We start from the raw sequence: 15,050 nt of genomic DNA on the forward strand, positions 1-15,050 counted from the left end.
TATTTCCATGAGGGAGAGTACTGCTGATATTCAACTAGAAATTTTACAGTTATAAAGAAATGTTTAAACCTTCAGTAGTAGCCACCCATTTGAATTTGTTCCTTCAAAGATAAAACTCCTGTCTTCATGCAGACATTTAAAGGGACACTGTCAAGATTAAATCCTTTGTTTAAAAATATTTTGCCTGTGTTTCTATTAATGCCTGAGAGTAATAACTAAAAGAATTTTAGAGAGACAAGTTGGATGAGGTAATATATTTTATTGGGCCAGTTTTATTGGTGAGAGAGACAAGCTTTTGAGCTACTCAATGTCACAGCTGTGACCCACCTTGTCTCTCTAATATTCTAGGACCAACATGGTTAACACAACACTGCATAAAATAATTTTAACACTCTAAGGTCCCATTTCTACAAACACTTACTTCCATGCTCAGTGCTACTCACTCTCAGTGGTTAGCAGCAAGGCCGACAGTAACTGTTTGTGGGACTGGACTTGTTCCATTTTACATGGTTCCATTTTATGTAGTTGTTCACTTTGTGCATGTCACCCAGTTCAGATAATGAAACTGGGCAGGTCATCTTCACTTTCTGTGTAAAGTCAGCTTTCTTTTACAGTTCTGATGCATTAATCCAGATGTAACGTATTTGGGTTTCCAACACTATAAGAAAATGTTTAAATGATCAACAAAGCTAAACTGTTTTCACTGAAACTGACACCAATGTCTGTAGTCTCTGGAGATATAGAGATGGCACCAAATCAGAACCAATTATCTACATATGCCTGACTCCAAATTCTGACAGTCCAAACTGCTCCTTTGGCTTTGGAAAACCAAAATTAGACTGACAAGGTTTTGCACTTCAAAACAGAAACTACCCCAGAAGTTCTGAGCTCTCTATAAAAACCCTTTTTCTTTCTCCCTGTTTTTATTAAGTTGCATGTCTAAACTAATTGACATTGCCCCTTTAAAAGTTTTCACTGATTGAAAAAACATTATATGCCTGATCCTGAACAACTGGCTTTGACTGGTGTGGGACTAGGCCAGTTGAAGCAATAGCTCTTGTCGCCAACCCAGTAATGTAGCCTGTCTAAATGCACTCTTTGGACTAAATTCAGCCATGCCATGAAGAGGGTATGCTTCAATTGAAGAAGTTTCTGGAGCTGCATCCTCTCATGCCACACCTGAATCAGGCCCTTAAAAAGTAACCAGCAGTTTCAAATATTCAGCCCATAAACTCTCTTCTGTGGACCTGGATGGGTTGTGGTTTTTATACATGCTGTATTTGTTTTTATGATCAGGCTTTACTTTGGATCACATGCTCTAAAATCTTTAACACGATTCTGGTTTCATATTTACAGGTTTGGAGTGCAATCTGAAGTGCCTCATGCAGGGAACTGAACACCCACATTGGAGATGATGGGAGATGAGGGGACACAGTCCTGCCCAGAAAGCACTCTGCTCTTCACAAGATCTTCCCCTTAGTGTGACAAATATATGCAAAACATCAAGGGTTGCTTAAACATAAATGCAATTACACAAGGCAAAGTTAGCTTAACCCCAAATCTTAGGCATATATGCTTACAATTTGAAGGCATGAAAACTGTACTGCACTCAGTCCCAGTTTTTAATTCCTGACTAAGGACAAACAGGCCCCTCAGACACTGAACATCTGATGGATTTTTTTTCCCCCTGTGGCTGTGGAGCCACATAACCACAGTCCCCTTAGAAGTGTTTTAGTAGTGAGGGTTCTAAGACAAAGGACTGGAGCCATGTAAATTCTATCAAAACTGTGACCGATGGCTATTTCCAAACAGTTGTACTGACACAGTCTTTGTATAGTCTGGTGCTCCTTTGTGAGTAAAGATTTGTGTTTTAAAAACATCCATGTTGTAGACCAGTGGTTTTCAAAGTCAGTCCGCCGCTTGTTCAGGGAAAGCTCCTGGCAGGCCGGCCTGGTTTGTTTACCTGCCATGTCTGCAGGTTTGGCCGATCACGGCTCCCACTGGCCACGGTTCGCTGCTCCAGGCCAATGGGGGCTGCAGGAAGCGGCGTGGGCCAAGGGATGTGCTGGCTGCCCTTCCCACAGCCCCCATTGGCCTAGAGCAGTGAACCGCGGCCAGTGGGAGCTGCGATCGGCTGAACTTGCGGACGCGGCAGGTAAACAAACTGGCCCGGCCCACCAGGGGCTTTCTCTGAACAAGCGATGGACCAACTTTGAGAACCACTGTTGTAGACTACGGCCCACTCCTAACAGGATCCTAACATAGTCTGTTAATATGTTAATAAAGGTGCTATGTGTGGGTGCAAACTGAGCTTCTGTTGTAATTGCTGAAAATGTCGAACCCACTTACAAGTATTAAGGATGAATTCTCCATTATCTTCAACAATGTCTTTAATGGAGTTACATCAACCTAAAATAGGGGTAGCACTGTTGCATGGAAAGATCAGTCCTCAGAGACAGGGTTGGAATGAAGATACTGAAACATAGGTAGTTCCGTGCCTTGTGTGGGGATCTTAACACCCATACTGGAGTTGGTGGGAGATGAGAGCACAAAGTCCATTTGAGGAAGGCCTCAGCACCTCACAAGATCAGGCCCTTAGTGTAACAAATACCTGCAAAAAATAAAGGGTATGGAAACATAACTTTTAATGTCAATGGGCTGGATCCACAGCATAACTCTTTTGACTTCAATAATTGACTTAAATGGAACTGTGCTGATTTCCAGGAACTGAACTTTATTTATAGATAAATATCCTTTCCCATGAATATACAGTTAGACAGCTAATAATTGCAGTATCCCTTTAAAGTTTAATCTCCATTTCTCCCTCCTCAGTATGTACCCAGCCACCTTGGAAGATGCCACACACAGGCTGGGATATGACAGCAATGCTCAAATAGGATTTCTCAAGAGAAAACAAAACTTTCTGAGCCTCGAAATGGCCCCAGGGTCTTACTGTGTTTGAGGAACAAATCCAAGATGGTGACAACATAAGAGTCCCCATAGCTTCTTCTGAAGGTTTTAAAGCTTGGTTTTCTATAAGAAAAGCCTATCTGAGCATTGTTTGTGCTGGACTGAACTTCAAACAGAATTGCTGCTAGGAAGTGACAGCAGACTGTGTATGACAGCCAGTGATATGTAGCATAGTCTTGTCAAGAGAACAGATAATCCCCAGTCCTTAAATATGCATTCTCTTTATGTTGGCAACGTATGGTTTTGCAGGGATCTTACCAGCTATCATGGACACAAAACTTATAAAGCACAAGTGAGAAATGGTAACATGAATACATTTAGTTTCAAAACTTGTTAACTAACTAATAGGGGTGGGCAAAGATAGTAACACATATTGGGGTTTAAAGTGCAAAAATGTTCAAAAGGTGAAAGGAACTTTTCAGAAAACATATGTTATTTATTACCACTCAGATACAGGAGTTCCAACAACTGAGGCAGTAAATTAATTCCTGCTGAAGTTTATTTCTATTTTTCACATAGAATTTCAAGGTACCAAACAAAAACTTTTCTTCAGACTCACTAAAATGGACTGGTTTGGTGGTTTAGTCCATCAACAATCACCCTTTTGGACACAGTCGGGAGTCGTGCCTTGATTCTCAAATGAATGTGAGCATTAAATGTAATATACGGTTGTTATTATTAATAATAACATAATTACTACTTATACAGCACCAAGCAGAAGGTGTGCATGGTGTTTTGCCAACATACTGGACAACAAAATTCCTGCCCCGATGAGCTTCCAGTCTTGCTTGTCTATTAGAGCAATTAGTCTGGCAAGCTGGTGTACAAATCTAGCACACTAGCCTGCTGTAGACAGTGGACTAACTGTTTGTGCGGACTCTGCTGTTTCAAAGAGGACTAGATAAAAGTGCATTAAAAAACTGTTGATCCATGTCAGCAGTGTCCACACAGTAAGTCCGCAGATAGATAGTCACAGCAGGCTTGTGTGAGATGGATGCACACCCCAATTTACTGCAGACTAAATGTCTGTATAGATAAGCTTTATTTACAAGGCCTTCATGTATGGAACACCCAAATATTTCAAAAGGAGTTTTTGTCCAAGGTGGGCTTGCAGTAGAGGACACTGAGTTTGATAAATAGACAGACATATAGTGTAACATGATGCACTTCACAAATAGTAACATTTTCCATCTGTTAGACAATGGTATGTCATGTACTGTAGCACTTTACTTGCTAAATATATAGCACTTTGACAATGACCTGATTGTATTACCATGTCATATTTTGGCCTTGTCTACATTAGTGCCACAGCTGTGTGGGCAAGGATCATGTTAACATGGCTCTTGTCAGCAGGGTGCTAATATGGTTTGGCTAATCACTGTAGGCAGGGGTATGAATTTTCTTTTATCATTAAGATAAATAGGATTGCTGCTCTGTCCTCCTGCATACAGAACAGCCTGCTTTTACAGGATCTCTTTTGTAGCATGAGGCATCCTCTATTCAAATTGCTATGGCTAGGAATGTTCAGCCAATGGAGTGATCTCACTGGCTGAATATCCCTAAAAGCTTTCAAATAAGGCTTACAAAGGTTCATAAAAGTTTGCATCAGTGTCACTTTATTTACACATTCCTTAGATTCGGCCTGAAGCTCTTTTAGTTCTAGAACTACTAACCAAATATGCTAAAGAGCTGCATCTGTATAAACACTAAGCAGTGAAGTGTCAGATTTCCTTCTCTTCTTCACAGTTGTTTGAAGCCAAAAGTTAATGGTATTAGTGGGATCAGATGTCTTGTGTGGTTGGGGAAGGCATGATTACATTAAATCTGTAACTTTGCCATATATTCTTTTAAATACATTTCTTCTCCCTTTGTGTTTTCTCAGAACCTCTCTGAAATAAAATTAGAGCTGAATGAAATTTGGAATTGCCATTCTATGGGAAAATCCAACATTTCAACTTTTATTTTCATCCCAAAGTGGAACAAAAAGTTGAATTTTTAAAAAAAGTTGCAAAACAGAAATTCTGAAAAACTTATATTCCGAAATGATGAAATAATAGAAATGTAGAGCTGAAAGGGACCTCGAGAGGCCAGTGTTTCTGAGCCTTTTTGATACCAGGGACCAGCTTACTGCCTTCCCTAAACTGTGTAAGGGAGATTTCAGGGACCACCGCCGGTCCAACGACTGCTTGTTGAGAACCACCGATTAGTCCATTCATCTGCGCTAAGGCAGAACATAGTATACCTAAAAGCAACAAAGAATCCTGTGGCACCTTATAGACTAACAGACGTTTTGCAGCATGAGCTTTCGTGGGTGAATACCCACTTCTTCAGATGCAAGACTATACCTAGACCACCCTGACAGGTCTTTGTCTAACTTATTCTTAAAAATCTCCAATGACAATGTGATAGATATGGCAATTTCCTGCAATATCTTTGGAAGAGCTTACTATATTAAATGTATATATCACTGTGGGCCAGGGATTGTATGTAATTCCATGGGGTAGGGTCACAAGGGAGGGAGGGAAGGCAAATTCGCTCAGGTTGTAACACCTCCAGAGAGGTACCATCACTTGGAGAGACTCGCATATACAGTCCAAACTGGATTCTCAAAAGGCCAATAGACAAACAAAGGACTTTTGGATAAAAAGCCTTAGTTAAAACACTCTGGGCTTTTTTTCTCATCCATCAAAGGGAGAGGTCTTCTGTCCGAAGGGAGGGCACTCTCTCTCCCCTGCAATCCTTAAGAACGTTTTGGAAGAACTATCACCAACCAGAGCCTTTGTGGAGTTTACTACCTTGTGCATAGGTTCTTTTATTGTTGTTAATGTTTTCTCTCTAATGCTTTTATCTTAAGAATAAATGTGCTTGCTTAGAAAAAGCTGAGTGGTAATTTAAACGTGGTCAGTTATGCTGTTGATAGCCTCTGAGGAGAAGGCAAAGTTGGCCTGCTGAGGCGGTCTGACTTGCGGGGGAATTCATAGTGTAGACAGGGAACTGTGCAGCCTGGTAATACCCTTGTCAGGAAGGAGAGGGATATATGTCTCTGTCCAAGAGAGGCGGTGTCTGGGGAGCCAGAAGCCTGAGAGTGGGTGGCTTTGTTGGACCAAGAGGAGAATGCAGGTGCAAACTTCCCTTGGAAGCCTATTCGAGTGCCTAACTATCTTTATAGTTAGAAACTTCTTCCTGATATCTAACCTAAATCTCTCTTTCTGCAGATTAAACCTATTACTTCTTGTTATACCTTCAAAGGACATGAAGAGCACTGTTTCATTTCAACATTTTTGATCAAAACAAAACATTTCAACATTCCCAAAACTGAAAAGCCTCATTTCAGTTTGTTGAAATACTTCAAAACACTTTGAGTCAGTTCTGCATTAAACTGCATTTTTCCATTATGGTGCATTGCCTCCTGGGATTTATAGTTTGGTAGCCCTATTTTCCTTTATGGGTCAGGCTCCCTAGAGAGGCAACATCTCCCATTATGTACCATGCAGCTTCTTCAGAGAGAAATCCATATTGTATTATGGGAGATGTAGTCTTCTAGGGAGCCCAGCCACAGGGAAGAATAGGGACCGAAACGACAACTCTCATAAGGCAACACGCTGGTAGAGAAATATAGTTTCATCTTTTGTTGAACTGATTCAAAATAAAACATTTTGGGTTAGTTCTGCGAAATAAAACATTCTGATTCAGGTCAAACTGATCTAAAATGAAATATTTCATTCTGATTTCCTCCAATGGAAAATTGAACGTTATCAGCAAAATGACATGAAATTAAAAGAAAAATATCCAGTATTACTTCTAGGTATAAATCTAGTCCCAGTTAGTAGTGACCCATTATCATCACAATCAGATAGTGTCAAAATGGCCTGTGTGAAATGGTCAGTGGGTCACAGTCTTGGTCCCACACAGGTGGGATAGACATGAACACCCCAAGAACCCTTTTGCTGGCAGACAAGCAAAGTTCACAAAGAATGAATGGGCATGGGAAGTATAGCACTATGTCACTTCCAGTGTTCAGCAGAGAGCTTCACCTGGAGAGCAGTGTGGGGAAGCTTGCCTGGCTAATGTTTATGTTGTAACTGTTCTGTGGATGAACAAAGGACCTCAGACTTCCAGACTGTCATGCACCAACTTTCACGAGCAGCAAATTTAGTAACGGTGAACTGTGCCCCAGCTCTGAAGGCCAGCACAAGTCCTATGTGCTACTTATATCCAAACTTGCTCTTTTGAAGGGTTAAATGTGACTTAGAGGCTGCATGGCCTTGTACTGACCATCTGCACAGGGATGAATTTTACCCTAAAATGTTAAAACAGAAAGAAGGCCAGATCATGGGCAGTGGGTGAACCACCGGCTCGGGGAGGCTAGCCCCGGGCCTACCCTTCCGCCTAAGGCCTTTTCCCTCCTTCCTCTTGCCCCCCTAAGCCCAGATACCACCCCCCTCCCCTGCAGCCAGGAGCCCCCCCAACCCTAGAGCACCAAGTGGGCGGCGCACAGCCCCCTGCAGCCCTAGAGCACTGTGCAGCCAGGTGGCATGTGGCCTCTGCCCTGGAGCATGTAGTGTGCGGCCTCTGCCCCGAAGCACCAGGCGGGTAGGCGGCGCTCCCCCCCAGCTCCAGAGCACCGGGCAGCGCATGGCCCAGCCCCGCAGAGCACTGGGTGGGAGGGTGGCGTGCAGCCCCTTGGAGCACCAGGTGGGAGGCTCCCTCCCCAGCCCTGGAGCACCAGATGGTGCACGGCCCAGCCCCCCAGCCTCGGAGCACCAGACAGCAACCCGAGATGGGTGGGGCTTGAACCCCCTCAGCCCTGGAGCATTGGGCAGCACGGCCCCAGTGCCAGGCCACCCCCACCCCCAGCACTGGGCAGCCCCGGCTACCACAAGTCCCAGCCACCCTAGCCCCAGCCCCAGCCCCAGTATGCTTCCCTTCCTGGAAGAGGAGCAGCCTTCCTGGCCTGGGGCCAACCAGCAGCAAGAGGGGAGGAGGTCCCTGCACAGAGTGTGGGTGGAGCCACGCAGGGCTGTTTGGGCAGGCTCAGCCTTCCCCTGCCTATCAGACATGCCCCCATGGGCCAGCTCCTGCACCCACTGAAGTCAGTATACATTTTGTCTTTGACGTCACTAGCAGCTGGATTGGGCCCAAAATAAACATTTTTTTTTAAAACCTGTTTGAGATTCCAGATAATTTAAAAATAAATGTATAGACTTAAGAATTACACCTAACCACATCATAAAAGGGAAATGGAACACATCTTCCAACATCTAAATCCAGGCTTTTTGGCTTCTCCTACAAAAACTGAAGACACCCCCCGCCCCCCAAAAGGACTGATCCACAGCCCATTGAAGTGATTGGGAGGCTTTCCATTGACTCCAGTTGGCATTGGTTCAGACTAAGGGTATGTCTAACTGCAACTAAAAAGCCACAGCTGGCCCGTGCAGGCTGACTCTGGCTCGGGCTAAGGAGCTGTTTAATTGTGATGAAGACATGTGGGCTCGGGCTGCAGCTCGAGCTTTGGGACACTCCCACCCAGGGCCGGCTTTAGGCCGATTCGCCTGATTGGCTGGAATCAGGCCACGCGTCTAAGAGGGCCCTGCACCTTACGTGCCTTTTTATTTTTTTTACTCACCTGATGGTGGTCCGCTCCGTGTCTTCGGCAGCATTTCGGTAGCGGGGGGGTCCGCTCCGGGGATCTTCAGCGGCATTTTGGCGGTGGGGGGTCCTTCAGTGCCACGGAAGACCCAGAGCGGACCCCCCACTGCCGAAGTGCTGCCAAAGCCCTGGACCGCCGCCGGGTATTCGAATCGGGCCCCGCAGTTCATAAAGCTGGCCCTGCTCCCACCTGGCAGAGTCCTAGAGCCCAGGCTGCAGCCTGAGCCCACATGTCTAAGGCCTTGGCTACACTTGAGAGCTACAGCGCTGGTGGTGGCTTTATAGCGCTATAACTCACTCCCCGTCCACACTGGCAAGGCACAGACAGCGCTGTATCTCCGTGGCTATAGCGCTGCTTGTACTCCACCTCCACGAGAGGAATAAAGAGTATAGCGCTGCTGCTGCAGCGCTGGGGCGCCAGTGTAAACAGGGAATAATCTTAGTACGCTGTGACTGACCTCCGGAAGCTTCCCATAATCCTTTTAAGTGACGATTACTCTCTTTGTTTTGTTGTGATGCCTCTGTTTGTTTTGTTGTGAACTCCGGGCTCCCAGAGCTGGTTATCAAAAAAACAAACACAGCCACTGTTTGCTGTGAATGAGCAGAGGCAGGGGGGCTCCCTTTGGAATGCCCACAGCTAGTGTTTGCTTGAAGAGAGGGGAAGGGAGGGGGCCTGAGGAGAGAAGCAGCGCGGCGGGCGGGAGGAGGAGGGGGTCCATTTTGGGGAGGCTGCTTATCTGGTCTGTGAGGGAAAAAAACCAGCTGCTGTTTGCTTTCAGTGAGTGAGAGAGGGTGGGGGAGAGGGTCGGAACTTGCAAGGCAGGGAGCTGACAGTGTCAGCTCCAAAAATCCACTCTCTCTCTCCCCCACGCTCCCTGTCACACTCCACCCCGCCCCCCATTTTGAAAAGCACATTGCAGCCACTTGAATGCTGGGATAGCTGCCTATAATGCACCGCTCTCAATGCCACTGCAGATGCTGCAAATGTGGCCACGACAGTGCGCTGGTAGCTGTCAGTGTGGACAGACTGCAGCACTTTCCCTACTCAGCTGTACGAAGATAGGTTTAACTCCCAGCACTGTACAGCTGCAAGTGTAGCCATACCCTCAATCACAATTAAACAGCCTCTTAGCCTCAGCCCCATGAGCCCGAATCAGCTGCCATTGGCCAGCCATGGGTTTTTAACTGCAGTGTAGACATCCAATCTAATTGGAGAAGTCAGTTAAGGCACTTTGGTCCCATATCAACAAGAACTAGATAAAAGAGCACTAAAAAACTGTTAATGCATGTCAGCAGGGTCCACACTGTTAGTCCGCAGACAGATATTCTGTAGCAGGCTTGTGTGGGGTACATTTACACTCCAGCTTGCTGCAGACTAAATGTCTGTACAGACGCTCCCCGACTTACACAAGTGTTCCATTCTAGAACGTCTTGCGTAACTCGAATTTTGCATAAGTCGGAAATGTATACCCAAAAATTACGCAAAAAAAAACAACCAAAAAACACCCCCACCTCCTATTTCTAGCTTACAGAACGTTTTCCTTAAGTGCGAATTTGCGTAAGTCGTGTTTGCGAAACCCAGGGAGCATCTGTATACATAAGCTTGATTTACAAGGCCTTCAAGTATGGAATGCCCAGACATTTCAATGGGAGTTCTGCCCAAGGAGGGCTCTCAGTATAGGACACTGAGTTTGACGGACAGCCATAACGGAAAATAGGGCTCCCAAACTGTAACTCCCATGAGGCAACGCACCATAATGGAAAAATGCACTTTACTGCAGAACTGACTCAGAATGAAGCATTTTGAATGTGTATTAGGATATATATATATACCCTAATATAAAATAATGTAAGGGCCTGCTGCTCTGTGCTTTTTTAGGTATTAGTGATGACGACAGAAACATAGAAATTCAAATTCAGATCTTGCTAGGTACATAAATGTGGAGGGAATTCTTTTTTATATATATTTATTTATCATTTAAAATCTATTTGTTACTGATTGTGGATTTTAAATAGTATTTTTTAAAGTATTTCAGTTCATATTTAATTTTTACAAGGCAACAAACACTTACATATGCAGAAGCCTGTGCAATGATGTCAGGCAGATTTACTCATATTTTCAACTGATTGAATGTCTGACTAACCAACCTTTTCTAAGATGGCTTCACTTGGTCCTCTTAAAATGTTAAATGATTTGGACAGTTCAGTAATACAACTCCCAGGCTGAGTCACTAATCACAAGACATGCCTTGTAGATGTTAACCGGAACCTGCAACAGGAGAAAAAATTGGGCTTATGCCTTTTTTGTCAGTTTCTTTCTTTGTGATGGATAGAGAAGGCCAGAAAGATATTTAGTTTTTCAAAACAAAAAATTTCTGCTTCTTATATTACATTAGAAATTCTGGTCCTCTCTAAACTGGAAAACTCTGCTGACAGAGGAAGTTTTGAAATAGTGACATCACAAGACAGTGGAAGTAGAGCAACTGAACAGGTATTTTTAGTTAAGCTGATTAAAATGTTTTGTTCTTGTTAGCACATATTAATTCCAATGACTAATTAGCATCTTGGATAAAGTAAACTTTTGTTAAAGATTCAACACCTTTGCCCCCATCAATTTTGGGGTGAGAACTCACAATAAACATCCTTGAGACCTCCCAAAGATTCTCCAGCAAAATCAGGGTAGACTTAACATTCCTCATACTTCTAATAAGTTTAAAAAAACAAAAGAGAAACTTTTCAGACCTTCTATGCACTTCATAAACAAACAAAACAGGACATCAGCCCAATTTGTGATCCTTTTACAGTCATTTTAAAATATGTTTTCCAAAGGGCTGATTGTTACTGGCCATTGCACTTACATAGAATGAAGGATGGGTGCAAGGAGCCCCTCTCCCACACACCCCATCCGTAACCCCAACCAGGTCATGTGACCCACATAATGGCAATGCACAGCTGTAGTCCTGAGACCAGGTTGTAAACTGTGACTCAGCTTCACTCAGAGTAAGAGAGTGTGTGGGGAACTGCTTATGGCTCCCTGATTCTAAGGACTGGTCTGAGTCTGTGCTAGTGCTGGCCCAAAGAAGTTTTAGAGCAGATGAGAGGCTGATCTAAGTTACATCCCTGCTGCAGGCTCCTTAATGGATCCATCCCTTTTAAAACATTTATTAAAATATGGTACTTTATGCAACAGACTTCAGGGAGATATACTGCACTTAAAATGATATGGAAAGGCAATTCACATTAGGGTGCTATGTTAACTCTTTTCTTCTGTCTTTAAATCTGTCCAAGCATTCAAACTGAATTAGTCTAATCGGAGACTGATCATTGCACTCAGCATGAAACAGAGAGCAAAAATAACAAATCCAATGGTGCTCTAGGCTTTGTCAGTAAACACTGACAGCATTTTTAATATATACAGTATTTTGGTGGTAAATGCTTAAAATTCTTCTTGTATTTGCTGTCCTCAGCTCTGGTGTGGTTAGCAGCTCTTGCCTTGGAATGGGGGACGTGCAGAGATCTAAGACATCATGATAAGCTGAGCCTGGGCTGGTCTAAAGCCTGCTTTGTGCAAAATTATAGAGATTCTCTGACAAATCTACAGAGAGTTTTCTATCTTCTTGCCCTTCCTTATGCAGCTCTGTTTACATGCTACAAACAGAAGTTGAGGAACACAATCAACAATGAACGAAGTGTAATAAAGTGCAACAGACCAAAAATGTCCACCTGAGTGTATCCTGAAGTGGCCCTGACTGTTTGTTGTAGCCTCTCAATGCAGATAGTTCATTTCATATAGAAAGAGGTGACATAGTGTTTTCATTCTGATTTATGAAGATTCAGAGAGACTGGACTTTCACCTAATTGGGATATTCCACTCCAGAATTACATACTGCCCTAGAGTCCATTTTTACCACTCATCAAATACATGTTCCCACTTAAAAGCCAGTTTTAATGTTACAAAACCACAGAAGAAAATTAAGATTAAAAATAAAATGTAAGGATTCATTTCTATATGAGAAAACAACGATGCCATTGACAGTACTAATATGTGTATCTTTAAATGGCCAAGACATTGAAGCAGTTTCTTGAGGAAGTTTGAGTTCATCTCCTTGACGGAACTGAAGTGAACAGGTGATTATGCCACACGCTGGCTTTTCACTGCAGTTGGTTTGAAAAAAATAAGGGAAAAGCTGGTGCATCACTTACAGCCCACCCCTCATTCGGAGCATTGCTTATAATTGTTCACATTCAGTGAGGACACTGTGAAAAAGAAACTCACTACAGCATGTCAGAATGACAAAAGTATAGTCAAAATTTATATGAGACCTATGCAAAAATAAAGGGTTTGATTCGGGGAAATGACTTCATTGGTGGTTGAGGGCATACAGCACTTCCCGAGAAATGCTAGCCGTCTTTTCCATAGGGCTCAAAGTGACCCATTTAAGGCTTTGCAGCAGCTGTTAATGCCAAATTCAATGCTCAAAATTGTGCTGACTTCATTTGTGATATGAAAAAATGTATCCTTTGTGCTGTGATCCCATTACCATTCCCAAGTTAAGCAGTGTAGGGCTGGTGGAATACTTGAAAAGGAAACCTAGATACTACAGAAAGTGGTATTTGTAATTCCATAAGTAACATCCTTTGCTTTGAGTCTGTATTCAGCCAGTGTCTCAGTATGATACTGGGTAACATAGTGATGCAGAAAGCCTTGGTTCTGGGGATACTGAGTAACACTGAAGCCTCAACTTCCTATCGTTATTAAAAATCCCATGGTACAACAGCTAATTGCTCATATGCTTTTGGAGATTATCTAGAAATAAAAATGTGCAGGATTCACACTCATAAATAAATACAAAACATATTTCACAGACAATTTTTGAAAACGTCACCTTATTTTGCTTTTGGGAAATATGCCTACTGAAATTGCTAATTCCAAAGAGAAGTATACTCAAAGTTGTAATTGCAATAACCAGAAAATAGAACTATGATTGGTTATTGAAAGAAAAACCTACCATAATGATACAATTGAAAAGGTAGAAGAGCTTAAAGAAATGGTGTTCATTATAGACAAAATGAGACAAATCTCAAACATATCATATCACATTGGTATTTCTGGAAGAGATGGGCTTAAATAGTTACTGGTTTACAGAAATGAGCCAAAGAAAGTTTGTATCAATGAAACTGTAGCCTAAGTTATTTGTATAAGATGAGATAAGCATCCCTTTTTCGTATTTCACAGATATGAGATACGATAAATATGGCATAGCAGTAATGATATCCTACACAATGTGTCCTTTGTCTCTTGGTCCTTCTCTAGAGAACATAATGTGCTGAGAGAGAGATTAAGACAACAGTTTCCTTTATTAAGAAAGAAAAAGATATGTTCAAATTACTGTACTAAATAAGGCCCTCAGATCATTGTAATATACCTAATGACCTGCACTTTTCAGTTAATATTGGAAAACTTCTATACTGAAATCCAAAGGTTTCTACTTTTTCATACTACATGAAGGAAATATTAAACAAATTATCCAGCCAAACCACCAATCCTATGGCACTCTTCCTAACAGAAAGAACATTCCCTCTGTGTCCTGGCCCAAGTTCTACTCAATCAGCAACTGGAATTTTGCTTTTCTAAATTCTCCTTGCACTTTCAAATAGGCACAATATCCCTCATTTGTTCTAAAGTGTCAGGTAGCACTGCTGCTGGGTACAGCTGAACAAATGCCATATTTCATCCCAGCGGTGGCGGCATTTCAGTGGTGGATGAAACTATTCCTGGTAAATTTGGCAATTGCTTTGGGTTCTCTGAAGATGAACAGTGCCATATAAAGACAAGATATTACAAAATGAAACAATACAACTATAGCAGTCTCATCCTACTCTACAAAACAGAGCCAAACCATTCTATCCTCCTCCTCAGGAGGATCCAGACAGAGGTAGTGGAAGGGGGAAATGGTGCCTGTATGGCACCTTCATTCCTCCCATCCTTCAGAAGCCCCTTTATGGTGCTCAGTGGGGAACAATAGCCTCACGCATGGGACTTTATCCAAAACCCATTGAAGTCAATGGAGTCTTTCCACTGACTTCAATGGGCTTTGGATCAAGCCCACAAGAATGGGCTGGGTTTGAGACTGCCACTTCACAGCACTATTTCATTATCTACCTCACAGAATATCAGAGATTAAATTACCACTGACTCTGTGAGCACTACTTTACCTAGATTCTCTATGATGAACATTTTGAACTTCAGCATTTGGCGGTAGCAGCCGCTGAGGAATCTATGGGGCTAGAGGGACAGGGGTAGGGAGACCAAGAGGCAGAGTGGAGACACATAGCCATTATCCTACAAACTACCTTTGAGGCTTTCCCCAAGATCTGTGCATATCTTGAGAGATCCATAGATTCTCTAGGCCAGAGATTTAGGTGTTCTT

The 15,050-nt window shown here is 42.9% G+C and overlaps 1 long non-coding RNA gene across 3 annotated transcripts in view; it reads right to left on the bottom strand.

Annotated features, from left to right (window-relative positions):
- The window catches only part of LOC123377394, a 185,057-nt gene that overhangs the window by 74,285 nt on the left and 95,722 nt on the right, over positions 1-15,050 (bottom strand). For 2 of the 3 annotated variants that reach the window (XR_006582194.1, XR_006582196.1), the window contains exons 4-5: positions 10,768-10,888; positions 2,350-2,611 (exon numbers count right to left, since the gene is read on the bottom strand). This is a non-coding gene — a long non-coding RNA (uncharacterized LOC123377394). The remainder of the gene's footprint in view (positions 1-2,349; positions 2,612-10,767; positions 10,889-15,050) is intronic. The other variant, XR_006582195.1, reaches the window with a different exon arrangement.

This window comes from Mauremys mutica, chromosome 9 (assembly GCF_020497125.1).
Source record: "Mauremys mutica isolate MM-2020 ecotype Southern chromosome 9, ASM2049712v1, whole genome shotgun sequence".
Taxonomy (NCBI): Eukaryota; Metazoa; Chordata; order Testudines; family Geoemydidae; genus Mauremys; species Mauremys mutica.